The sequence below is a fragment of the Aulonocara stuartgranti genome, assembly GCF_965226115.1.
Source record: "Aulonocara stuartgranti genome assembly, chromosome: 19".
Lineage (NCBI taxonomy): Eukaryota > Metazoa > Chordata > Actinopteri > Cichliformes > Cichlidae > Aulonocara > Aulonocara stuartgranti.
This window is the reverse complement of record NC_138955.1, coordinates 15,642,673-15,670,646: the sequence shown is the minus strand read 5'-3', so window position 1 is coordinate 15,670,646 and position 27,974 is coordinate 15,642,673. Positions and strand designations below refer to the sequence as shown.

Here is a 27,974-nt window from a genome sequence, read left to right as displayed (position 1 = left end):
TTTAGCATAGCAGATTTATTGAGTGGAAAGCCAAGCAGCACTGGGCCCATCATAAGACACTGAAACACTAGAACTACTGCAAGTAATAACATTACAGGTCAAGGATTTCATCTCAAAAACTAGCCTAGTATTGATTTTTCATCCATCTGTCCACTTTTAATCGTGCATTGTGACACATTGGACTAGAGATACTTTTAGCTTACAGTGGGTCACAGCTTTTCACAGACTGCCAATTACACAAAGGCACACATCACACTTGCATATAGATGCAGTTGTGACAGTGGATAATACAACCAGTTACAGTTGTGCATTTTACTCTATAATATAGGTAAAATTTTTAGTCAATCTATATGAAATAATCACCCTCACACTCAAACTTGTTATCACGGAGGCAGATCACTGTGACTGAAGACAGAAGGTTTGCCAAAGTAACAGATTTCTGCATTTTTCTCTTATTACAGCTTGAAAATTGTGACGTTAGATGATTTCTTTAATTATGGAAAAAGAAATTGCATTGAAGAAAATTGACTTTTGTTCATAAACGCTGTCAATTATCTCTCTCAGAAAAATGTACTGACATTTATATACTTCTTGTCTACTCTTACTGAACTTTTATACTTTACAGGAGAAACACCTTACACGACAAGCAACATTCATCTATTCATACATTCATGAATATATCGGGGGCAATTTGGAGTTCAGCGTTTTTGTCGAAGGACACTTTGACATGCAGAACAAATCGCCAAGCCCCTGCTTAGTGGACAACAAGGTCTTCCTCCTGAGCCACAGCCAAATGCTGTTTCCTAACAGACAAAGGCACTGCTGTGCTGTGTACATGTCCCTGTTACAAAGAAATAAGTAATGGTGTTTGGTACAGTAACATTTTAATTATAAATCTTTAAGTAACACTTCTGAATTTTCTCCAACAAATGAATGACCTATACTAAGCATTAAGCATACAGTATGTACTGTGAATTCTAAAAAATATACACAGTACTAATTACTGTCATCGTATTAACTACAACTAAATGTCATAACAGTCAGTCTCACTGTGGTATACTTAGCATACTAAATAGCAGGCAAATAGCAAGCAGCATCTCTGAAAGCATTACATCTTCCCACCTACCCGAGTAAAAAATAAAACTGTGGTCTGTAGCCACTCCACTTTTGGAATTAGCTTTGCTGTTACTTGATCTGTTGACAGTGAAGAAAGAGGGATGAAATGTAACAGAGGTCCAAGGCCAGATTCAAGGGCATTGTGCTTACATGGTGTATATATCTATGCTGGACGCTCCCCTCCCACCACCACTCCACCCACCCTCACACCCACACATCCTGAGAAAAATTGCCTCATAAAACTGCCACAACACATAGCACAACACAACTACAGCATAAATACTACTGCAGGAATTTCTTATAAGTACAAGAGGACAATAAAAAGATAGCCGTGGCGCTGCAGAGCTGCTGGATTGTTTGTGTGCTTCACCAAAGAAGGCACCCTAGCTGGGTTACTAATTGCCCTCTTTTCCTCGCCTGCTCTTCCAATCCTTCTAATCCTCACCTCACCCGGTCAATCTAATGAAGCTTTCCAGTCAGGAGATATAGTGGTTAAAGTGTCTTGTGCTCCTTGTTAGCTCCTGGCAAGCACACACTTACATCAAGAGGGGAGTAAACGGGGAAAACACCACTCCTGCTTAACCCCTCTGTGCCATCACTATTCCTTTGTGTACTTGGAACTGCCAACGGAAGTAAATCACAAGAGGCCAGCATGAGATTTAAATGAGCCGATTAATCCCTGTGCTAATAATCGCTCTATAAAGAACGGTGGAGAAATGAATAAAGCGTGTGGAAGGCTCTCTGCACCATGTTTCATCATACTGGGTTTCAGTGAAACACCCATGGGAGCATGTGATATAATATACAGTGAAAGAGTAACTGTTTCATGATGGATGATGAGGCCATACTTTAGAAGCTAAGGAAAAACTGAAGAGAATATGATGGATTTTTTTTAACATGTAAAAGTAAGGAGCTTTAGTGCCTCGTTTTTAAGTTGTGGGTTTTCACTCTGGAGGAAGTTGATTCATCTTTGTTTGCAGTGATATACCTCTCAGTGATATTCGTTTGCCTCGGGGTCTGTGCCATAATCCTGTTTACTTGTGTTTCCCTCTCAGCATCTAATTTTTGGCCCTCTAACGTGACTCATGGTTTTCTTCGCGAGTTAGTCTGCTCCTCTCTGTCCCACCGCTGTAATTCTTACTTTGTGGGACTTAATATGCAAAATCAGATCATTCATAGAGTCATATGTTTTATTTCCTTTAATGCTAAATATAAACCAAGCCAGAGGTCAGAGCTCCACACGGCGCTGCATTTATTCCGACTCCTTTGCCATTAATTCTGCTCTTCGGCTGCTGTTACATCTTCAAAAGCAGTCTGATACAACAACGCTCATGCGGAGAATTGAAGAAGGTTACAGACTCCATTAGAGACTCTTACATAATTTGGTTATGTCATCATTTAATTATATTTACATGCTACTTTGCAAATGGACGGCAGAGCACTTGGCAGACATCTCGCCCGAGTTGTTCGTGATAAATAGCAAACGTGGAAAGCTGCCACCATAAGAAGTGCTCGGCCACACTCGCAGCGTTGTTGGCTTTATAATTGGCCTCGAATGAATCATGCTCATAGAAGTTTAGCAGACTGGGTGGTGGCTGTTGCATGCCTTTCAGTGTATGAAGTAGATTTATTGTGGGTTTAAATCTCTAACAGTGACTTAAAGCATGTCCTTGGATGCACATTAAACTGAATTATTAATGGTTTGCTAATAACTACTTTCCCCTCTTCCTTAAAAACTGTCATGTGTGACTTGAGTGAGGGGAGATGGGGTGACGAGTGAGCCAGCACAAAGGAGGTTTATCAACTAGCAGTTCACACAAATAATGCACACCATGTTTAATGGAGCATCAAAGGTTTGACACTAATTTTCAGAGCTTTAAGAAGTATTTAGGTTGCTTACTTAAAGGGGCACGCAATTTATTTTTTGAAGGTGAGTTTACAGAACAAATTCTCATTTCCAGCTCTTCAAAAACACAAACTGATTTGGAAACTTGCATTGCATTTGAATGCATTGAGCGCTTCTTTTATCAATACATATTCCAGGGACCTGGTACAGAATAAAAATTTGCTGGATGAGGGGAAACAAATGTCCACAAGGGACCTGACTGGGTCTCGTATACAAGTTAGGTTTACTTTTGATTTGGATTTTTCCCCTGCACTCTGTTCGGCTAGGTTTAGGATCCATTGATCCATCCAGGTTAAGGAGAGATGCCCAGAACTACCTCTTTACAACTACGCCCTCCAGCTCCCTGGAGAGACATACTTAGGCATTCAACAGCAAACAGAGAAATGTAGTCCCTCCATCTTTTACTGGGTCGTCCTAGTTGGACACACCTAAAACTGGTTCTAGTTAGATACCAGAACGACCTCAACTGTATACTTTTAAGCAGAGCAGCGGCTCTATTCAGAGATCATCCTGAATTACAAGTCTTCTCACCCCCATCTCCAAGGGTGACTCCAGACACCTTCTCTTCCCCGTTTATAAGAAGAGTACACCATCACTTCAGTTTGCCAATCCAAAAGGCACCGTCCCAAGCCCCACCAAGTGTTTGAGAGGTCCATCAACCAGGACAGCCCAAAAACATCCTGAGCTGAGAGATTTTCACTAATGCACTGACCTCAACCTTAGTGATGGATCATTCCTTTTAGTTGAATTCAGGAGATCCTTAAAGAAGTCCTCCCACTCCCTGACCTATTTCCAGTTGAGTTCAGCAGCACCACATTCTCATTGTGCAAGCTTATGTTCAATAACCTTGCTGAGGCTGATCTACAGTCTTGCTTCATGGCTTCACTGAACTCTTGTTATAAGTTTTTGCTTTGGCAACCACCAAAGCCAAAGACTGTACCACAAACTACCAAGTTCAATAAATCTGTTTGACCACATTTAAAGCGAGCTTGACAGTTCCCTTTAACAGTGGTGTGCAGCATGTGATTTTAGGCTTTCTGCTGTGGCAGACACCAGCAACATTATGGTTGGCTAAAACCCTGTATAGCCACCTTAACAATGGAGACGTGGAACATGCCCCACTCTGGCCTCTGGTTTCTTTCAGAATACTGTGGAGGCTGTGCCAGAGGGAGGAGTTTGAGATCTTCCACTGTGGGAACTCTCCCAGATACTTCCAATACAACCTGATCATGTGTCAGGGTTCGCCAGGCCTATCAGCCATCCACTCCCAGAATCTTATCCAACTCACTATCAGGTGGTAATCAGCTGACAGTTTAGCTGCTCTCTTTATAATGGTTCAAAGTATGAACTCACAGGTCATATAATATGATTACAAAATCAGTCATTGACTCATGGTCTAGGGTATCTAGAGAGACCCCAAACTAGGGACCGTCTAGCTTGCTATCCAGGGATTTCAAGACTGCCATTTAGTGTTGGCTGTAACAAGACCAGTGTTCAGTGCATAGGCACAAGCAGTGACAGTGAGTAACCAATTCATGAAATTGAATTGCACTCAGTAATGTTGAAATTGTTCATTTTGAAGAACACAGAATAAAGCAGATATAAATCGGAACATAAAATCAGCATATTTAGGTGAATAAAATTAATGAAATGATAGGATTGCTTTCATTTTATGTCCAAATATATCACATACACGTTCCATATGTCCTGTCTTCAAATGTTATTCACAAATGTCAAGCTGTGCTGAGAATGCACAAATAACATGGCTACATTCATACAGTTTCTAGAGCAATTAACCATCAGTCTAGCTCATGGAAATAGCTTCAATATTTAGGGGAGAAATGAACTATCATCATTAAGTGCCAACCAGTGGTGGAACTGGACATCTCTGAGAATCTTGCCATTTTTCCCCCCTACACGGCTGAAAGTGAGCATCATATACTCAGAACTTAAAACTGTCCTTTGACTGTTATTTCTGTATTGGATCATAGGTACACAACAGAAAAAGACTGCAAAAACACAAGGTTACCTGTTAAATCAAATCGCTCCATGACAAAACACTCAATCTTTAGTACATTTTGATCCACAATATGCACAGTGGTGAAATAAATTAAATTGTTTAGAAATTCATTGTGTTTTGATGTACTCTGTTTAACTGTCAAGCTTATTTCCCACTTTAGATTGTATTATTATGCAGGGCCACTCTTCCTTTCAAAGCCTCACCACAAAGGATTTGAAATCTTTGAAGAATACATCAGCACACTGCTTTTACAGGGATTTAAAAAAAAAAAAAAAAAAATCAAAAACATTCTATGCTTCCATTGTCATATTTGTATGATAAATGCTTAATATTACAAGGTGAATGTATCGAATGTTTTAGTGCAGGGAATAGAACATTTGTAGTCCTTGTAGACATTGTACCAGGAAAAATGTCTGCTTTGTATATCAACCTTAAAATGTTCATTTATAAGGAAAGTATGAATAACTGTTTGGGGTCTAAACTTAATTTTACTCTTTATCCTTCAGGCTCTTATCCCACAATGGTGACTTTCCATGGTCAGAGAGATTTTATAGCCGAGCAGAAAGGAGAACTTTTCATTTTAACTGATACCGATGTCACCAATGTACAGTACAATGAATTTAGATAGCAGATGGTCACTCGCTTAGTTTTAAATCATTTGGTTTTCCCCCCAAGACCCTCCACTTAAGCTTCCCTATGGGCTGCTGTACATACAAACCAACACTGCGTAGTGAGAGCAAGATCTACAGACTTTACAAGGCTCCGACGCCGAGTCTGCACTTCTCCCCTGTGCTTTCAACTACAGAGCAGTCACATTGTAGCATGATCTTCCCTAGTCCTAACACCTCAGCCACCTCCTAATTCACATCATGCCCTCCATCCCATGGGGTGTCTGTAAACAAGCCTTCAGCATCACTCCATGCATTGCAAAAAAGGAAGACAGCTGCCATTTACCAAGGGAAGAAAAGGAAAAATGACAGACTGTAGATACACCACCATCTCCAGCAACCTTTCACAAGCTGCCGTTTGTAGATCAAAGATAAGACCTTTACACGGGCATGGACTCTACACAGTGGCAATGAAGGCACACCTCTCACATTATGAAGATGCAAAAAGGAACAAGTGATTTGCTTGATCCTATTTATGCAAGCCCGTCACTTTGAAGTCAATCAGTCACTAACCTTTTTGTGGAGAGGTGTTTGTGTTGAAAGTCTTCCAGGTCCCCCACAATGTGACTAGAAAAATAAGAAACTATGAAATCAGTGTCCACACCAAATGTTCATTTTAATCTGCTCCAAAACAAGTTCAGCTTTGAAAATTTTCAGCTATTGGGAGAGGGCAATGGTAGATTTGTACATCTGGGAGCAATTTGTCTTGACATGTTACCTCACTAGCATACATGCCTCTCACCTCCATCACACTAGTCCTTTCAGTCTGCTTCATTACAGCTACCTTACCTTGTATTCCACAAAGGGACACTGATTGATTCTTGTAGAAGAGCAGGTCTTAGCTTTCAAAGCCTTTTTGTGGCACGTTATCATTTATTTTTATGCTTTCTGTATCTTCTCAGTGATTCAAAAAGGTTATTTTTAATATTAACCAAATCATTATCACAAACTATTACAAAAGCCTTTCAAAATGTAGAAGTCAAGACAGACGCATATGTGTTAGGCTCAAATACAAAAAACAACATGAGGCCTGACCCCTTAGATCTTTGTGCTGCCCTACTTTAGACATGAGCCCAAGGTTCTTAGCTTTATAAAAATGGCACACCTTCTGTCCCATTTTCTCCTGTTTGTTATTATTAATGACATGTCAGGTGCAGTTGCAACTTAAACTCTGATGCAGAATTTCATGTAACTAACAACCATAACCATCAAAGAAGATACAAGGAGCTCCAAGATGGACGTCTCATATAAAAGCATAACAAACTCTGTCATCAGTACCAGTCCAGATGTGGCCTTAGCTAACCTCTAGGATGAAGTCTTGGACCACATTGGAATTAAAATTTAATTAAGTTGTCAAAGGAGCTTGCAAAGAAAAGCGTCTGCACTTCTTTAAGTTTCACATCCTGGGCCATCTGACCTCAGGAATTCGCATGATAAGGTGGGGCCAGGTTTCACAATGAACACACCCGAAACTCTGGCTGATTGGGACCCACACCCAGTTTCACACCTTGGCTCAGGCGATTAGAGGATCATCAGGGGGTCCTTTTGTCCCTCTGTGGGGGGAAACTCCCACTAGGTTTATATCTGGGACTCTCCACCATTTGACCTTAGAACTGAAGAAGCTTCTCGGATGAAAGGTGAAACGTCTTCAAGCAACTTAAAGAAGTCCAGACGCTTTTCTTTGGAAGCTCCTTTGACTACGATGACCTGGATGACTGAGAACCTTCATAGACTTAATTAAGTTGTATTTATATTATACTGAAACACAACAACAGTCACCCCAAGATACATAACATTGTATCCTACAATAATACAAACATGCGGATGTCCTGGGTACTCAATCTGCCCATCTTAAGGAATGTAACAAGTCATCAAACTGGAAATTATATTACCAGATTCTCATGTTACGTCTTATTTAAAACATTAATATTTGGATAATCAAATACAAGTTCACTTGAAGTTAAACATTAAAATTGCATTTTTTGCTGTTAATAGTCTTATTACCAGCAGTAAGACAATGCCTCCCTTTGTGTGTTATTTGCATGTTTTTTCCAAGACAAACGGGGACTTTCATATTTCCTCACATAAACAACAAAGAAAAACAGGGCTTCTATAAATGAATGACAATCGTTTTATTTTTGTGAATATAACCTTCCTTTGATGGAAGCTAAATATTTAATCAAAAGCATTTCTTGTGGTCACTCATATACACTAAGTATACATGCGAAAAATAAATGCAGTCCTATGCAAAACTGAAGATACCCCATAACTTTGTTACTCCAGTTCAGGTTATTGCTGCTAAATGTGGTTCTAAAAGTGACTGTTTTCTGTATGATTTTATCAGTCACATACATTCTCTGATTAAATATCTTTTGTCCATTTTTCTTCTTTACAATGTTGTTCAACTCATTGAGATTTATAGGCATTTGTTGATGCACAGCTTCCCATCACAGCATTTCAATTAGGCTGAGGTCTGGGTTTTAACTTGGGGCGATCGTGGCTCAAGAGTTAGGAGTTCGCCTTGTAATCGGAAGGTTGCCGGTTCGAGCCCCGGCTTGGACAGTCTTGGTCGTTGTGTCCTTGGGCAAGACACTTTACCCGTTGCCTACTGGTGGTGGTCAGAGGGCCCGGTGGCGCCAGTGTCCAGCAGCCTCGCCTCTGTCAGTGCGCCCCAGGGTGGCTGTGGCTACAATGTAGCTTGCCATCACCAGTGTGTGAATGTGTGTGTGAATGGGTGGATGACTGGATATGTAAAGCGCTTTGGGGTCCTTAGGGACTAGAAAAGCGCTATATAAATACAGGCCATTTACCATTTAACTTGGGCCATTACAACACCTTGATTCTATTCTTTTCAGACATTTTGTTATTGATTTGCTGCTCAGTTCCCACCAGTGGAACTGATCACAGCCACAGAAACAGCAATTCAGAACAACAACATTGAAGATGTGAAAGCAGAGCAATTGCGAAGAAGAGTTTCAGCCTGCCTCAGTAATGCCAACCCCCCAACATCCAACATCAGCATGGAGAAGAGGAAGGCACTCACACAGCTTAGTAATGACAACAACATTATCATCGGGCAGACAAGGGTAGGTGCACAGTTTTGCAAAACAAGAAAGACTAACATGAGAAAATTATTTCACTGCTCAATGACAAAAATATTTATGAGCCCCTGAAACAAGACCCAGGAAGTGGTTGCACGAAGAGAGTGTAAGAGATTACATGACTTATTTACACCTACAGGCCAGTGGCCATTCCTTATACTATGAGGATATTCTGGACAGGGATGAGCACTGGTTTGAGCGGGAGAGATGCCATTTATGTGAAAAGGGACAGACCGTCTCTGAATCGAGGAGGGGGCCTAAGGGTCCATCTTTCACCATCTTACAATGCCGTGATTGCAGCCATTCCCCAACTCTCTGTGAATGGTACTCATGGCCACTGAGCAATTGCCATTGATGGTTTATGATCAGTGGTTGTTGATCAATAGTAATGACAATTTGAATATTAATCATCAAGAAACTGACCTCACAGCCCATTGTTCATCAGTGGTCCTGCTTTCAGTCGTTATGCAAATGTACTGTTTATAGGATTGGGGAAAGCTGCAGTCAGCTGAAACTGAAGTCACCTGGATGAGTGACTAAACATTTCTCCCTATAAAAATGCTACGTCCAGATGAACAGAATCAACTATTTGTGATTTGCTGCTGTGCTTAGGAGTGTTTTTATGTCCTTGCATGACCCATTTCTGTCCAAGTGTTGTCCGTCTCAGAAACAGCCATACATTTCAGTCCAGAATACTTTGTATCATTTAGACCATGAACTCCTCAGTATAACAATGACAGCAAGGTGCCCAATTCCTGTGGCTGTAAAACAAGCCTAAATCATCATACCACCACCACTGTGCTGGGTAGTTGGTATAAGATGCTCCTACTGATCAGCTGATCCTCCAAATAGGATTCAGTGTGTTGGGGAAAAAACATCTCATCTGTCCAAAGGACATTGTTCCAGAAGTCTTCACTTGTAATTTTACAAACCTAAGCTGTGCTGCCATGTTCCTTTTTAAGAAAGAGGTTTTTCCTTGTCTTCTTCTACTTTTACTGTTATGAACTTTAATATTTTACATGCCAATTGTGGCCTACAGAGATGTAGGTATTGGATGTTTTGGAATTGCTAATGTCTTTCCTTCTTGGTATTAGTTTAACACACACCTAAATGCTCCAGACAAGTGCGTTTATTCGAAAACACAAATGTGTTAATAGTTATGGTTATCCTGTTTGTGTTTAGCCTTTAGTTTGTTTGTTTTTTGGCAAAACTGAATTTCTCCAAAATTCCACATTTAGCTTTTCATGTTACTGGCTGCTTCAGGTAACTTTCCCCACTTCATTAAACTCGATACATAACTCAGCGCATATTGCTCTCCAACATTGTGTTTTCATCTCTGAACATTTCTGGTTTCACAGAAGGCAGCAGAAACAAAGACCACATTAAAACATACCTTTCCATGATTTTGTGCTGCTCTTCTTTTATTCTTTTATACAACTTGATGGCCTTGTGTATCTGTCTGCATTCTGCATGGACATTTTCACCTTTTTGCACTGCTTCCTCACTGAAGAAATGCCCAGATGAACAGAATCAACTATTTGTGACTATTTGTAAAAGAACTGCAAAAAAGAACTGAAATACAGAAAAACGCTAGAGAAAACTCAGGCACTTAAAGAACTTAGGAAGTCACAAACACAAGAGACTAAACCCACGGAAACACTAAATCAAAGCCTATTGAATAATCACAACATAAACACCTGGTCACCAGACGCGCAACCGTGACAAGTGGTATATTAACAAAATGCTAGCTGAAACTGTACTTGTTCAGCATCTGTTTATCAAATCAGACATGGGAAGAAATTATTATAAACGTCTATAAAGTAAATTCTAATTCTGGTGGTAACTAAGAGAAAGCTTATCTGTTAAGATGACAGATTTCAAAGTGGGAGTTTACTTGCTGATGCTACCTCCGTTTCCATAAACATGCAGAAAGGTAACTGATCTAAGAGCAGTGAAACCAGAGCCAATGGCAGCTTGTCTTCTATGCTTATCTCCCATCAGCCTTGACAAGCTCAAGTCATTGTTAATAGAACATGGACATGCACAGGGTAAACAACAAACACTACGGATTCCAATAGAATCTGAGTGAAATGAAGCCACAAGATAGCAGAAATTTAAAAGATGGATGCAAACAGGAGATATTTTATGACAGAATGTTATTTGATATGTACAGAGACAGATCACTTTACTTTGAATGAATTAAAACAGTTTTCAATTGATGTGTCATTTCAGATTACATTGGACAAATACTGGTGCTTCGCTTGCCCTGATGGAACTAGTTCGTTTTCATGTTTTAATGTGTGTATGTTTGTTAATATAATAAAAAAAAAAAAAAAAAAAAAAAAGGGCAGCACGGTGGTCAGCACTGTTGCCGCACAGCAAGACGGTCCTGAGTTCAATTCCAACATCAGGCCGGGGTCTTTCTGTGTGGAGTTTGCATGTTCCCCCCGTGTTTGCATGGGTTCCCCCCGGGTACTCCAGCTTCCTCCCACCGTCCAGAGACATGCAGTTTGTGGGGATAGGTTAATTGATTAATTCAAAATTGCCCGTAGGTGTGAATGCATGAGTGAATGTGAGCGCGAATGGTTGTCTGTCTCTATGTGTTAGCCCTGTGACGGACTGGCGACCTGTCCAGGGTGTACCCCGCCTTTCGCCCTATGACAGCTGGGATAGGCTCCAGCACCCCTTGCAACCCTGAAAATGGATGGATGTTTGTAAATATTATAGTATTGTGTTTAGTTTAGTTAACAAATGTTAGAGTGCGTGTTTTAAGTTCAGCAGCGCTGTTGTTTGTTCACTACATATAACTTGTACTCTTTGGATCACTGCTACCTAGCTCTCATGATAATTTCCCCCCCTTCAGTGTCACTTTAAAACTCTTCTTGACTGCCTATCAAGGAAAGTAATTACAAGTCATTACTATAACCATATGAAACTATCTCAGAGGGCAAATAGCCAAGTTATGATTTCTAATAATAGCATCTAATCAGTTTAGAAAATACTTAATACAACATAATTTCCCCGCACCGACTTCCCCCTTGTGGATCCAAATCAATCTGATAATGAAGGATAGCTGTCACTTTAACCTCCCTGTCAAAAGCTGCCTGTAGAGCCACATTATGTTACCCTGATTGGATTGTTTGTATTACCGTGCATATCAGAATAATCAAAAAGATAACTAAAGAGATTGTACTCGCATTTTCAGATACTATGTCAAGATGCTTTATGAAGACATTTTGGTTCTTCAAATGATTTGCAGTTTAGGTGTGTTCTGCACTAATCACCCTGTCTGTTGTGTGTTGTAAACTGCTGACTACCCTCATAGGTGTTGCCGTTTGGGACAGTTATTAGTATCTGTAGAATGAGATCTCAGAATATGTAGCATCAACATTTCTGTCCTCTGCTCACTCTGTAAAACAACAGCTGCTTTGTCCTGTTTGACAAGCAGAGCGCTGATTAGCTTTTATCTCTCCCATATATTGCAAGAGTGGAAAGGTAATGACTAACTCATCTGTTTTTCTCCCTTTTTTACACCACAGATGCTGCTGTTATACCGTACCTGACAGAGGAACAGTAGAATGTAAGGTTTGATTTTATTTCTATACATAATCCATCTGTAGCTAGACATGAAAGGCTTTCTCTTGTGTGGTTGTGAACTTTTGATTTTGTGATCTTTGCCCTCGTTTCTGATTCGGTTGTTTATTTCCCCCCCAATAACTCTTCATTTTTTTCTCACAACATCAAAATATCTGGCCAGTGAGTTTTGACTACATTTCTTCACCCAATCAGACCTTTAAAAATAACTTTTTTTCCTATTATTTTTGCCTTTAAGACTAGAATTTGCTCAACCAACATTCTTCCAATTACCTGTTAATCCTTAAGGTATCTACGGCACTCCCATACCTTCACTGGCCTACTCAAGTTTCACATACCCACATAATTACCCAATTCTTCTTTTTCTGTCAATCTTGAAATGTTTATGAACTTTCTGATGTTTCTCCTGTTCCAGCAACACAATAATAACTTAGCTTTCTTATTTCTTCTATACACTTAATTCAGCATGTAGACAGCAAACACAGATTTACTACTTCAATATAGTCAATGAACTGAACTACCTGCTCAACGTCTAGTCATTTTCTTCATTCTCTCAATAGAGCAAATACTTTTTATTCACGCTGCATAACATTTTGGGTTTGTCTCATTATGCCAAACAGTGTTTTGCAGCACTTTTGAACTAGATGTTCAAACAATACTAATTTTGAAAATATATCAAGTCATTCCAAATAGAAATTTTATCCTATAGGTTTTAATGCCTCACTTTCTTCACCGGGGGTTAATACCTTCTTTCTTCTATAGTGGATTGCAGGAAGATGATAGATGGTATACTGCAGCAGCAGCTGAACAGCACTGTTGAAGATTTTCTTTTGAACAGACACCTAAATCCTTGTTTCGATATACTGCTGTGTGCTTGTCAAGAGTAAAGGTGGAAGCCAGTCTCACTATTGTGGCCTCTACTTGTGCATTACACGGAATTTCTTGTAATCATTGCTTTTAAAGGAAAAATAATTTGTTTTGTTTCTTTCCATTTCTTCAGGATCAACAATATTGGAATTCCTAAGATTAGCCTTTATCTTCTGCATATGCACGTCATGTATGAACACTGGGTTCCACTATCCAATGCTTTAATTGGTATGTGAGGAGGAGTATTGTAGCTGAGAGATATTCTTGCCACTGGAGTGAGTGAGCCAACAATTCAGAACCTTACTATAATTTCCCCAGCCTATTCCCTAGGATTGCAGAATGAATCCCACCGTCCTTCACTCGCCTTACTGAAACGTGCAGAATTCAGCCCTGCCCTGTCTGACCAAGCTGTAATTGTTCACACTTCCTACTTCCATTAATCGATGCCTCTTTCTCCACAGACTGACAAGCCCACCCACGCAACCTCCCATTTCAGGATTTCACCCCATCTCGCCAGCACCATATACTAGATATGAAAAATTCATTAACCACCTGGCAAGAAGCAAGGTGAGTCTATATTGCAAGTTGTTATAAAGAGAAAAGAGTGGGAGCAAAGGAGGCGATGGAAGAGATCTAGAACCAGATCAACATAGTTGGCCTGGATTAGAGACGGGTAATGGCCGTCTGACAGTGAATCTTACAGGGCAACAGGGACTTTCCCCCATCTTTATAACAAGTGAACCCAGTGGGTCTTGTGAGGCTTTTTATAGCAATAAATCACTGCAAAGTGGACCAGCATGCAGTGTCGCTCCTAAAATACCTGAAAAAAAAAAAAAGAGCCTTTTAAAAAAAAAAAAAAAAAGTCTGCCTGTGCAATCCACTTTAGTGCATTTTATGTTTTATTCTTCAATGCTATGACTCAAAAAGTATAATAACAGATCTGCCAGCTTTTATTTCCTAAAAGACAGTTTTCTTTGGATTATGTCATCCTCCAAGGGTAAACACTGTCACTGTGCAAGTGAACAACTGTCTAGGACTTTAAACATTGACATTTAGAAATAAACCAAAACTATTTTTGGCTGATTGTTGGTTGTGTTCTCTTTCAAGGCGATCCCACAGTGTTTCAATAATGCTGAGTTCTGGGCTCTGAGAGGGCCATTCCATGACTGAGTGTTTCATTGTTTTCCTATCCAGGCATGCTTTTATTGCATTGGCAATGTTTTATCATCATTGTCATGCTGATAAATGAAAACCGATGCTTTGTATTTCATGGCAGATCAAAATCTTGTCTGTGCTCTTCATTCCATCAGTTTTGCCCAATACCACTGGCTGAAATGCAGCTACAAACGATAGAGCTCTCACTATGTTTTACAGATGCCTGTAGACACTCAGTTGTTCCTCTCTCCTCTCTTCCATACATAATGACATTTACCAAAATCACCCCATAAAACTGATTTCAATTCAGGTCTTGTGAACTTTGTGTTATGGCTGCCGTCGTGGCTTGGGATTATGACATGCAAATGTGAGTGTGCAGGTGTGCCTCTAGGAGTGGTGGATCCTGAAGATGGTACGCCAGGACTGGATGCTGCTCTGGAGGCGGAGTATAGGACGGCAATCATCCATCCTCTGTTTTAACCCAACCGGCTGGGGCTGCGACATGCTCGGTGTTGCTTTGCTGGTCCAGGAGGAAGTAGGGGTGGCTCGCCTTTTCAGTTGGGTACAGTTTTCTCATCTTTAGTTAGTCAGGGAGGTACAGTAAGTGATTGTTGTTTGGTAATGTTTCTTTGGGGCTAGGTAAGCAATTGCTCCGAGTTAGTTTCCCTTTTTGTTTGTTATTTTGGCGTGGGTCCACCCCGAAGCCTGAGTGATTCCTGTGAACACATTTTTCGTTTCGTGTTTGTAAATAAACCATTTCATGTTTTAACTTATGGTGTGATGTGCTGCTTGGGGTGAAGCAGGGGATGGATTACTCTTGTTGCGATCAGGTTTTCCTAGACCGGCCATAACATTTGGCATTTCTCACCCTTTCGCCTCTGTAAGAATGGCTCTTGACAGCCACCCTTCTACTGGGACCATTTCTGATGAAGCTTCAGTGAACAGTAGATCAGGGATCTCAAACTCGTGGGCCAGGCGTCACTTGCGGACCATCTCAACCCTACTTGCGGCCCATATATTGACTTGACGAAATGTAATACAATTTGGATCAACTGAAGGTCCAGTGTCAGGTTTCTGTGTCTTAAGGTCATTACTTTCTGATACTGTTGACACTTATTTTGTTTTTGCAGTTTCCTCAGATTTTTTTTTTTTCAGGAGACACTGCACACCATGCTGATATTTACTAAGTTTTCAGACAATAGCTCTTTGAGAATCATCTTCTTGGTGCAAAAATACTACTTTATCAAATCAAATCACTTTTATTGTCACATCACATGTGCAGGTACATTGGTACAGCACATGTGAGTGAAATTCTTGTGTGCGAGCTTCACAAGCAACAGAGTTGTGCAAAATACAATAATGTAAACAAGCAAAATACAAGAATGGCTACATCTGAAACTAATATATGCACAATATATAATAGTATATGCATTTCTGGATGTGCATACTAAATATTTTTCTACGTGTGTGTGTGTGTGTGTGTGTGTGTGTACATATTTTACAAATTAAATAGAGTAAACAATAAATAAAATATATAAAATAAAATATACAGAGTGAGACATGTGCAAAACAGTGGCGTTACTGTACAGTATGGAGTGCATAATGTTAAAGTTCCAGTAGTGAAGCTGAGGTGTCTATGACGTGTTCAGCAGTCTGATGGCCTGATGGAAAAAGCTGTCTCTCAGTCTGCTGGTTCGGGACCGGATGCTACAGAACCTCCTTCCTGATGGAAGTAGTCTGAACAGTTTATGGCTGGGGTGACTGGAGTCCTTGATGATCCTCCCCGCTTTCCTCAGGCACCGCTTCCTGTAGATGTCTTGGAGGGAGGGAAGCTCACCTCCAATTATCCGTTCAGAGCACCGCACTACTCGCTGGAGAGCTTTGCAGTTGTAGGCGGTGCTGTTGCCATACCAGGTGGTGATGCATCCAGTGAGGATGCTCTCAATGGCACAGTGATAGAAGGTCCTGAGGATGCGGGGGCTCATGCCGAATCTTTTCAGTCTCCTGAGAAAGAAGAGGTGCTGCTGCGCCTTCTTCACTGTTTTGTTTGTGTGTACTGACCACGTAAGATCCTCAGCCAGATGTACACCAAGGAACCGGAAGCTGCTCACTCTCTCCACAGCAGCGCCGTTGATGGTGATGGGGGTGTGTACTTCTCTGCACCTCCGGAAGTCCACTATCAACTCCTTTGTCTTTGCGACGTTGAGGGTGAGATGGTTGACTTGACACCAGTGGGTCAGGGCGCTGACCTCCTCCCTGTAAGCTGTCTCATCACTGTTGGTGATAAGAACCACCACTGTAGTGTCGTCCGCAAACTTCACAATGATGTTGGAGTTGTTAGTGGCCGTGCAGTCGTAGGTGTAGAGTGAGTACAGGAGAGGGCTCAGTACACACCCCTGTGGAGCACCAGTGTTCAGTGTGACGGGGGATGAGGTGATGCTGCCCAGTCTGACCACTTGGCGTCTGTCAGACAGGAAGCTAAGGATCCAGCTGCAGAGGGAGCTGCTCAGTCCTAGATCCTGCAGTTTCCTGTCCAGCTTCGAGGGTACGATGGTATTGAATGCTGAGCTGTAATCTACAAACAGCATTCTCACATACGTGTCTCTCTTCTCCAGGTGTGACAGGGCAGTGTGTAGTGTCAGGGCTATGGCATCATCAGTGGACCTGTTGTGGCGGTATGCGAACTGTAGAGGGTCCAGTGAGTCGGGTAGTGCAGAGCAGATGAAGTCCCTGACCAGCTTCTCGAAGCATTTGCTTACGATGGGGGTCAGGGCTACAGGTCGCCAGTCGTTCAATGAGGAGATGGTGGAGGATTTGGGTACAGGGACGATGGTGGCCATTTTGAAGCAGGCTGGGACTACAGACAGAGAGAGGGAAAGGTTGAAGATGTGCGTGAACACTCCAGCCAGCTGAGCCGCGCATGACTTGAGGACGCGGCCGGGAATCCCGTCCGGACCAGTAGCTTTGCGTGCGTTCACCTTCCTGAAGCACCTCCGCACATCCTGTGTGCGCACTGACGTCATCCGCGGTGCGCACACTGTCCGGTCTCATGGTGTTCGCTGTGTCGAATCTAGCGTAGAATACATTTAGATCCTCACACAGAGAGGCCGTGGTCTGCGGTGTGCTGGTTTTCCCTCTAAAGTCTGTGATCGTGTTTAGTCCCTGCCACATACTCCGAGGGTTGTCAAACTGTTGCTCCACCCTGTCCCTGTACTCACGTTTGGCTGCTTTGATCGTCTTCCGGAGTTGGTAATGTGCGTGTTTGTAGTCCGATGTGTTCGCGGAGGCAAAGGCGGTGCTCCGTGCCGCGCGAACATCTCCGTTAATCCAGGGTTTTTGATTTGGGAAGGATTTAACTGTTCTGGATGGGACGACATCTTCACGCATTTCCTGATAAATCCGCAGACTGAGTCTGTGTATTCATCAATGTCCCTAGCAGCCACGTGAAACATTTCCCAGTCCGCGTGATCAAAACAGTCCCGCAGCGCAGACTCCGATTGGTCTTTCCAACAGTGCACCGCCCTCCGGGTTGGAGCTTCCTGTTTCAGCTTCTGCTCCTGCCCGCCTACAGGCAGGAGCAGGATGGAGCGGTGATCTGATTGGCCGAATGGGGCGCGGGGGAGGGCTTTGTACGCATCCCGGAAAGAGGTGTAGCAGTGGTCGAGTAGCCGATCTCCACGAGTGTTAAAATGGATGTGTTGTTGGAGTTTGGGTGAGACTTTCTTCAGGTTTCCCTTATTAAAGTCTCCGGCTGTGATAAACGCTGCCTCTGGGTGTGCGGTTTCCTCGCTGATGATCGCGCTGTACAGTTCCCTGAGTGCACGGTCAGTGTCGGCTTGTGGGGGAATGTAAACAGCCGTAATAATCACTGCTGTAAATTCCCTCGGTAGCCAGAATGGCCGGCACTTAATCATCAGGTACTCCAGGTCCGGTGAGCAGAAGGATTTGACCGGGTGCACGTTCGCATAATCACACCAGCTGTTGTTGATCATGAAACACACACCACCGCCTCTGCTTTTCCCAGTAAGATCCTGTGACCTGTCCGCGCGATGCACGGAGAACCCCGGTAGTTGTATTGCGGAGTCCGGTACCTTGTCCGATAGCCAGGTTTCTGTGAGGCAGATCACGCAGCAGTCCCGCATCTCTCGCTGGAATGAGATCCGTGCCCGAAGCTCGCACAGCTTGTTCTCCAGAGAGTGCACATTAGCCAGTAATAAACTGGGTAACGGTGGTCTGTTAGTGCGCCGTCTCAGTCGAACCAGAATGCCAGATCTTCTCCCTCTGCGTCGGCGTTTGCGGCCTCCAGGGCCAGAGAACAAAGGCGTCTCAGGTGAGATGAATGGGGGGTCTGCAAACGGAGCGTCCGTGTTGCAAAACTTGAACTCCGGAAAGTTATAAGAAAGACCGTCTTTTATGTCCAGTAAGGTTTGTCGGTCGTACACAAGGAGACATGTGCTACTCGCGAAAAAATGAAGGAAAAGTAAAATTAAACACAGAAAAAGCTGTTGCTTGGGGGAGCTCGCGACAAGGCTGCCATACTCGGCGCCTCAAACTGTTATCGTTGGCACTTTTTCATAGACTCAGCAAAAGAAATGTGAACAATTCTTTTGTGACCAGTAACCACATTAATGTACAATCAAAACTGCTCCCAACAATCATAGATGTTTACATCTGTGCTGGAACTGCAATAATTTAATCAACCGATTCGCACTACAACCTGGGTTTGCCTCTTATCTGTAGTTAATTTTATTTAATTTAATAACTGTACAGTACTCTTTTTATAGTAACCATTGTCCTTGATGTAAATATGTAAGAAAAATGTGTATGTTTCTGTTCTGTGTACTGTTTGTTTGTATATGTGTCTTTCTGGCTGCTGTTACAACCAAATTTCCCTTTGTGGGACAATTAAAGGATTATTCTATTCTATTATCTTTGGACAAATAGCAAATTTATCAGGTAAGTAACATAACAAGCACAGAGACCTGAGAGATACTACTTCTCACTGCAGCTTAACATCCAAACAAAGTGTAGAGTAGAGAACAGGGGGTTATGTAGTGCTATCTAATGTTGTTTTGATGCCTGGCAAAGTCATCTTTCAGATGTTTTCAGAGACTTTCTGCCTTTGTGAGTTATCGTGACTCTGATTTGTTTTATATCAACTTAATGTGCAAATCAATTTATTTGCTGTTAACCATGTTCACTGAGAAAGTGCAATACAACATTTACTTATACCCACAACATCAATATTCTGCTTTTTATGGTCATGTTCAGGCATTTGCTGCACTTCATTAAGGTTATGAAAAAGTTGTGATCTGCCTTAATATAAAAAAAAAAAAACAAAAAAAAAAAACTTAAAATACAATGTCTTCATTTGCATTTTAACAATACTACAATCTTTCTCATTTCACCCCCAAGACATTTGCCTTTGTTGCCTAAACCAAGGCACAGATGGAAGTCTACACGCAACTCCCAGTTTCTGGTGTGAGAGCTTTGCCTTTTGTGTGACTACTGCCTACCCCAACCACCTGCCAACTCTGATGCTGTTGATGGATGTACTACTTTATTGAGAGAGGGTTGGTTCTGAATCTAATCCAGCTAGTTTTATCTTGTAAAAGAGAGAACAAACAAGCAACACAGGAACAAAATTTCTTGGCAATGCTACTGGACCAAAGGGCCTATGTATGAAGTGCCCTTTTTTTTTTAAGAAGATAACAAAAACTTCAAAAGGGTCTCACAAGACAATAGAAAATACCAAACTGAGAAAATGAAATTGGATTGTAAAAACTGAAAGATTTGGTCTCAAGTTGTTGGGACAGAGCCGTGTTTGTGACAGTGTAGGATCCAGTCTTCTTTAAACAGTCCAGAAACTGGGAACTGAGGAAATCAGTTGCTGGACTTTTGGGAGACTGCTATAGATCCATTTGTTTCTGATAAAGGATTTACCTGCTCAGCACTCCTGGGTCTCCTTTGTTGCGCACAGAACAGTTAGCCACTTTGCCAGTGCATTTTAAATTAGCTTAGGCCAAGAAAAGATGGCTGTGTTTGGATTATGTTTACATATGGATATGGCATCTTCTTTGCATGATAGAGCTTTAGCCTGCATTTGTAGACAGTGGTGTGTTCACAAACCCATGCTGTGATTTTTATTATACACTGAACGAAAATATAAACGCAGCACTTTTGTTTTTGCTCCCATTTTTCATGAGGTGAACTTAAAGATCTGAAACATTTTCTACATACACAAATGACCCATTACCATCAAATAATGTTCACAAATCTGTCTAAATCTTATTTGCTGAGATAATCCATCCCACCTCACAGGTGTGGCATGTCAAGGTGCTGATTAGACAGCATGGATATTGCACAGGTGTGCCTTAGACTGCCCACAATAAAAGACCACTCTGAAATATGCAGTTTGATCAGACAGCACAATGCTACAGATGCTTTTGAGCGAGTGTGCAATTGGCATGCTGACTGCAGGAATGTCTACCAGAACTGTTGCCGGTGAAATGAATGTTCATTTCTCTGCCATAAGCCATCTTCAAAGGCGTTTCAGAGAATTTGGCAGTACATCCAACTGGCCTCTCAATCGCAGACCACATGTAACCACACCAGCCCAGGACCTCCACATCCAGCATGTTCACCTCCAGGATGGTCGACTAGGTGGAGACCAGCCACCCGGACAGCTGCAGCAACAATCGGTTTGCATAACCAAAGAATTTCTGCAAAAACTGTCAGAAACCGTCTCAGGGAAGCTCATCTGCATGCTCGTGGTCCTCATCGGGTCTGGACCTGACTGCAGTTCGTCACTTTAACCAACTTGAGTGGGCAAATGCTCACATTCGATGGCGTCTGGCACGTTGGAGAGGTGTTCTGATGACAGATGTTTTTACTGTTCAGGGCAGACGGAAGACAGCTTTTGTTGCGTCATGTAGATGAGCAGTTTGCTAACGTCCACATTGTGGATTGAGTAGCTGCCATCAAATTCAAAATGAGCTAATGTTGTTCTCAAAATGGTCCATTTTCTCAGTTTAAACATTTGATACATTTTAAATGCTCTATGAATAAAATATGGGTCTATTCCAAATCACATTCGGTTATTATTTACATTTTATACATACCAATTTTTGTTGTTTTTGGTCTTGGAGTTGTATTTATTAAAGATTAATTTTAATTTGAAGCACACAAACTCTTCTTCCCATTCCACATACATAATATTACATATTTCCGCAAACAGACAAAACTGCATGGGCTAGAATAAACTATTTTTTGGCCAGACTGTAAGAGATTCAAATATTCCACAAGGGCTTCAAACAAAGACACTTTCAAAAACCAGACAGACAGACAGATATAGATAGTGTCTGGATGTCCTGCTCTTATGTTGTGTCTGTACATGTATATACATATAAATATATTTTGCCTGGCTCCTGAGAAAACTCCTTCAGACCTGTTACTTAATCTGCCGCGGCATGAGTGGAGGAGAGTACAGCACTGAAACAATAACGCTAATAGCAGCATATGAATCATACCTTTGAAAAGCTTTTCTTTCAGTAAAACAGTGAGTTTTATCTCTAGCGTGAAAAACATATAGCTTGAGTAAAGTTTTATGTGGGATGTCATCCATGTTACATCAACATGTAAGATCCAAAAGTGAATCAGAGTGCTAGAAAGCCCTGTCACGTCTCTTTTTCATAGTTCATATTAGCAATATCAGCTTGAGTCAAAACTGAAGACCTTGAATTGTCTTTGTTGCATTTATTGGTACATTTATTAGTACAATGTTTGATTAAATGCATTCCAAGTGCCTGTAAGGAAGGTCAAGAAATTTACAGGATGTTTTAGCTGCTGCACGGTGCTGTAGGTACCACATAGGCAACAAGTCTGAAACAATCAAGAAATCTGGACAAAGATAAGTGACTTAGTGACAAGAACACGCACGCACGAGTTTAGGCCAGGAGATTAAAGTTGCTTGGTTAGACTTAGGAAAGATAATAAATCCACCCTTTTATATGGCAGATTATTATATTATAAGCCTACCAGAAAGATGTGACAATGTGTCTGAGGGTCAGGAACAATGAAAAACAGATTACTCTAATTTCTGATCCGTTTTTGCTTAAAATGTAAATGTATAGCAAGGTGGTCCTAAAACCTCTGAAAAAGAAAAAAAAATTATATGCAATTAAACTCAGCCTTGAACATTTCAGCATGCTTGTGGAAGTTAAAATATTTTCTCAAGTTTGTCATTAATGTGCAAAGCTGTCATCAAGTCAATGTTTCAAATCAATTAATAAAATTGTTTTTTTTACCTGGTAGGTGAACTTCTCTAAAAAGTTTATTTGTAGAGTTTCGTTCCATGTTCATTTGTAAAGAGACTGCAAATAATTCAGTTCAAGCAAGAGCTGAAAGAAACAGCAGTTTATCATTACTTCAGAGTTACTACATCAAAAGTACTAACCTCAGAAATAAATGAGAAAGAGAGCCTCAAACTAAAACTCAGATCAGTGCTATTGCTATCTCATCCCTGGTCATGAAATACTAATTTTCTGAATCTGCTGATTTTCCGCAAATAGTATATGCGGTGGCTCAGGAGGTAGAGCATGTCGTCCACTAAGTGGAAGGTTGGTGGTTCAGTCCCTGGATACCTCAGCCTGGATGTTGAAATATCCTTGGGCAAGATACTAAACCCCAGGTTTTCTCTGAAGCAAATGTGTGATTCAATCCCCAACTAGCCTTATATCATATATCCATAAGCTCAGCCTGTCACGGTTCGTGAGGTGAGCCATATGGAATTATTAAAAGACCCAAGATGCGGCACAACTGAGGTGAGGAAGCTTTATCGATGGAGTGTGCTCATACAACAAAGGCGAGGGTGATGAAAAACAGAACTGAGTAAACCTAAACTGGGAAAACTAAACATAGAAAACAAACCTGAAACCTAGAGATGCAAACTGAGATGCAGGGAGACGTAGACAGATGCAGGAAAACCACTGTTTGCCGGAGGGGAAAAACACAGACGAACCAGCCACTAACAGAGGCAGACACAAGGCTTAAATACATAGAGAGATAACGAGGGAATGAGGCAAAGAAGGAGGGCACAGCTGGGAGTTTTCAGACAAGACAAGGCAGAGGAAATGCAAACTAAATACACTGACATGAGACAGATCTCCACAACAAAACAGGAAACTCAAAACACACGCGAAGACAGACTCAGAGACGCGGGCTTAACAGAGGGACCTGACTACACTAGAGGGGATACACAGGTAGGGAAGACAACGAACAGATGGAGCACAGAATAAACACTGCGAAACCCAATAACAAAACCTAAAAACTAGAACTTAGGAAGTACTACAAAACTAGGGCGCTAGAAATACTAGGACAGAAACCAAAACACAAACAGTCATAATTCATAATAAAATCAAACGTGAAAGTACAAAAACCAAAAACATTGGGTCACTGACCCAGGACCGTGACACAGCCCTTCTTTGCTGGCCCTCCACTTGTCCACATCCAATATATTTATCCACACAGATTTTTTCTATATCTTTTTTCCGTGCAATAACACAACTGATTAAATTGATGGGTAGGTACTATTGGGTATACTGGACAAATGACTGGTTGCATAGAATTTTTCCTATTAGGAGTTCTTTTTCCTACTCAACCAGGTATGCTTTTAAAATGCTTTCTGTATTACAGTTCTTGATGGGCCCAATGAAGGCCACAGACTGAAATACAGTGATCAGGTAATTAAGCTATTCTTTGTACTACAAGTATTGTTGGAGCTTTGAACCCTTTAAACCAGCAGTTCCCAACCCCCGGGCCATGGACCAGTACTGGTCCGTGAGTCGTTTGGTACCAGCCTGCGAGAGTTGAAGCTCGGGTGAGAAATTTATGGTTTTCAGGGTTTTTAGTAACTTTTTATCGTTATTTTTGTAATCGTTTTTATTGTTAACTCAGTTTCCTTGGGTCTTTTCCCGTTTGTTATGAATAAATCTTTGTTTTGGTACCGGTACCGTTTTTATTTTGTTGTATTTATCCGTGACACCTTAAAGGCCAATCCGAAAATATTGTCAGACATAAACCGGTCCGTGGCGCAAAGAAGGTTGGGGACCGCTACTTTAAACTACTGTTCTTCTCTGAGCACCTTGAAAGTAGGTGAAGTTGTGCCACAGAATTCCATTTTATATTTAAATGTAAAGAACCCTTTTGGTGTTACAAGTACACATATGAGAGAATGGAATACTTATGATTTGGAAACCCCTCTCAGTATTGACATAATCAGGTGCATCATAGCACCAAGGTCGAATCTGCATTGGTGAACTGGCAGTGTCTGATCCCCTGGGAATGAAAATGGACTATAAAAAGCTTTTTAAGACTTCAAATCAAATCAAATCAAATCACTTTTTATTGTCACATCACATGTGCAGGCACACTGGCACAGCACATGCGAGTGAAATTCTTGTGTGCGAGCCCCACAAGCAACAGAGATGTGCAAACACAACAACACAAACGAGCAAAATACAAGAATGGCCAACCTGAAACTAATAAATATATGTACAATATATAATAGTGTATGCATTTCTGGATGTGTATACTAAATATTTTCCTACGTGTGTGTGTGTGTGTGTGTGTGTGTGTGTGTACACATTTTTACAAATTAAATAGTAAAAAAAATAAAATAAAATAATAATAATAATAATAAAATATATAAAATATACAGAGTTGAATATGTGCAAAACAAGTGGCATTTATATACAGTGTGGAGTGCATAATGTTGAAGTTCCAGTAGTGAAGCTGAGGTGTCTATGACGTGTTCAGCAGTCTGATGGCCTGATGGAAAAAGCTGTCTCTCAGTCTGCTGGTACGGGACCGAATGCTGCAGAACCTCCTTCCTGATGGAAGCGGTCTGAACAGTTTATGGCTGGGGTGACTGGAGTCCTTGATGATCCTCCCCGCTTTCCTCAGGCACCGCTTCCTGTAGATGTCTTGGAGGGAGGGAAGCTCACCTCCAATTATCCGTTCAGAGCACCGCACTACTCGCTGGAGAGCTTTGCAGTTGTAGGCGGTGCTGTTGCCATACCAGGTGGTGATGCATCCAGTGAGGATGCTCTCAATGGCACAGTGATAGAAGGTCCTGAGGATGCGGGGGCTCATGCCGAATCTTTTCAGTCTCCTGAGAAAGAAGAGGCGCTGCTGGGCCTTCTTCACTGTTTTGTTTGTGTGTACTGACCACGTAAGATCCTCAGCCAGGTGTACGCCAAGGAACCGGAAGCTGCTCACTCTCTCCACAGCAGCGCCGTTGATGGTGATGGGGGTGTGTACTTCTCTGCACCTCCGGAAGTCCACTATCAACTCCTTTGTCTTTGCGACGTTGAGGGTGAGATGGTTGTCTTGACACCAGTGGGTCAGGGCGCTGACCTCCTCCCTGTAAGCTGTCTCATCACTGTTGGTGATAAGACCCACCACTGTAGTGTCGTCCGCAAACTTCACAATGATGTTGGAGCTGTTAGTGGCTGTGCAGTCGTAGGTGTAGAGTGAGTACAGGAGAGGGCTCAGTACACACCCCTGTGGAGCACCAGTGTTCAGTGTGATGGGGGATGAGGTGATGCTGCCCAGTCTGACCACCTGGCGTCTGTCAGACAGGAAGCTAAGGATCCAGCTGCAGAGGGAGCTGCTCAGTCCTAGATCCTGCAGTTTCCTGTCCAGCTTCGAGGGAACGATGGTATTGAATGCTGAGCTGTAATCTACAAACAGCATCCTCACATACGTGTCTCTCTTCTCCAGGTGTGACAGGGCAGTGTGTAGTGTCAGGGCTATGGCATCATCAGTGGACCTGTTGTGGCGGTATGCAAACTGTAGAGGGTCCAGTGAGTCGGGTAGTGCAGAGCAGATGAAGTCCCTGACCAGCTTCTCGAAGCATTTGCTTACGATGGGGGTCAGGGCTACAGGTCGCCGCGCATGACCTGAGGACGCGGCCGGGAATCCCGTCCGGACCAGTAGCTTTGCGTGCGTTCACCTTCCTGAAGCACTTCCGCACATCCTCCTCAGACACAGTGTGCGCACTGACGTCATCCGCGGTGCGCACACTGTCCGGTCTCATGGTGTTCGCTGTGTCGAATCTAGCGTAGAATACGTTTAGATCCTCACACAGAGAGGCCGTGGTCTGCGGTGTGCTGGTTTTCCCTCTAAAGTCTGTGATAGTGTTTAGTCCCTGCCACATACTCCGAGGGTTGTCAAACTGTTGTTCCACCCTGTCCCTGTACTCACGTTTGGCTGCTTTGATCGTCTTCCGGAGTTGGTAATGTGCGTGTTTGTAGTCCGATGTGTTCGCGGAGGCAAAGGCGGTGTTCCGTGCTGCCAGTGCCGCGCGAACATCTCCATTAATCCAGGGTTTTTGATTTGGGAAGGATTTGACTGTTCTGGATGGGACGACATCTTCCACGCATTTCCTGATAAATCCACAGACTGAGTCTGTGTATTCATCAATGTCTCTGGCGGCCACGTGAAACATTTCCCAGTCCGTGTGATCAAAACAGTCCCGCAGCGCAGACTCCGATTGGTCCGTCCAACAGTGCACCGCCCTCCGGGTTGGAGCTTCCTGTTTCAGCTTCTGCCTGTAGGCGGGCAGGAGCAGGATGGAGCAGTGATCTGATTGGCCGAATGGGGCGCGGGGGAGGGCTTTGTACGCAACAGATCATACCAGGCACTGCTGGGAAAAGACTGTGGCCACATAGCCCTGATTCCCAAACTACAGCAAAGAAATTGCTATCCGGTTGTTCAGTCTGACGTCACTAGCCGTGTCTGGTCCTAAACTCCGCTGCAGGTCAATGTATCAAACAATCACTATGGCATTACTGAGAGTTGAAAAAACTGTCTAAAGTCTTTCATCTTTAATAAAATTATCAGCGTTCTGCTCTACCAGGTGTAACAACTGAGTTTAACATCCAGGCATCCATGAAAACTGAATTTATGACTAGAGATGGGCCGATCCGATATTACGTATCGGTCCGATACTGACCTAAATTACTGGATCGGATATCGGAGAAAAATAAAAAATGTAATCCGATCCATTAAATATCACGAAAGCAGCTCACAAAACTTGCAACACGCCGTAACTCGCCTCAGAACGTTAGCACGTCGGAGCAGTATGCATCACGTGATAGAGCGGCTGTGGCATGCGGGACCTGTCGGTGGTCTGGATAGCATTTGGAGCTTCGCTAGCAACCCGGCATTTCATCTCCAACAAAGTTATCCCCGAGAGAAGTAAAGCAAGTGTGTAAGTCCATCTCTGAATGTTTGTAAGGCATTCCTGCGTTAAGCTTAACAAGCGATATATGGAGCGACTGCCTCTTCTTGCTGCTACTTCAATCATGAAACTGCTTAATGATCAGCTGATCGGCTTTTCTGTCGCGAGTCCGTCTCTCTTGTTTGTTTTTGGCCCACTTTGCACCAGAAAGAGGAAACCAGCAGCTGAACAACAGCAGCACGTTTAAGCTTGATCAGCTGTTGTTAGAATTTATTTAATATTACTTTCTACTCGAGGATCTTTT

The 27,974-nt window shown here is 42.2% G+C and overlaps 2 long non-coding RNA genes across 2 annotated transcripts in view; one reads left to right on the top strand and one right to left on the bottom strand.

Moving 5' to 3' along the window:
• Nucleotides 1-695: 695 nt before the first annotated feature.
• Nucleotides 696-27,974, bottom strand: part of LOC309696074 — a 60,347-nt gene continuing 33,068 nt past the window's right edge. Inside the window, exons 2-4 of the long non-coding RNA XR_014273321.1 lie at nt 6,224-6,277; nt 1,127-1,194; nt 696-841 (exon numbers count right to left, since the gene is read on the bottom strand). This is a non-coding gene — a long non-coding RNA (uncharacterized lncRNA). The remainder of the gene's footprint in view (nt 842-1,126; nt 1,195-6,223; nt 6,278-27,974) is intronic.
• The window catches only part of LOC309696077, a 55,776-nt gene continuing 55,098 nt past the window's right edge, over nt 27,297-27,974 (top strand). Inside the window, exon 1 of the long non-coding RNA XR_014273324.1 lies at nt 27,297-27,700. This is a non-coding gene — a long non-coding RNA (uncharacterized lncRNA). The remainder of the gene's footprint in view (nt 27,701-27,974) is intronic.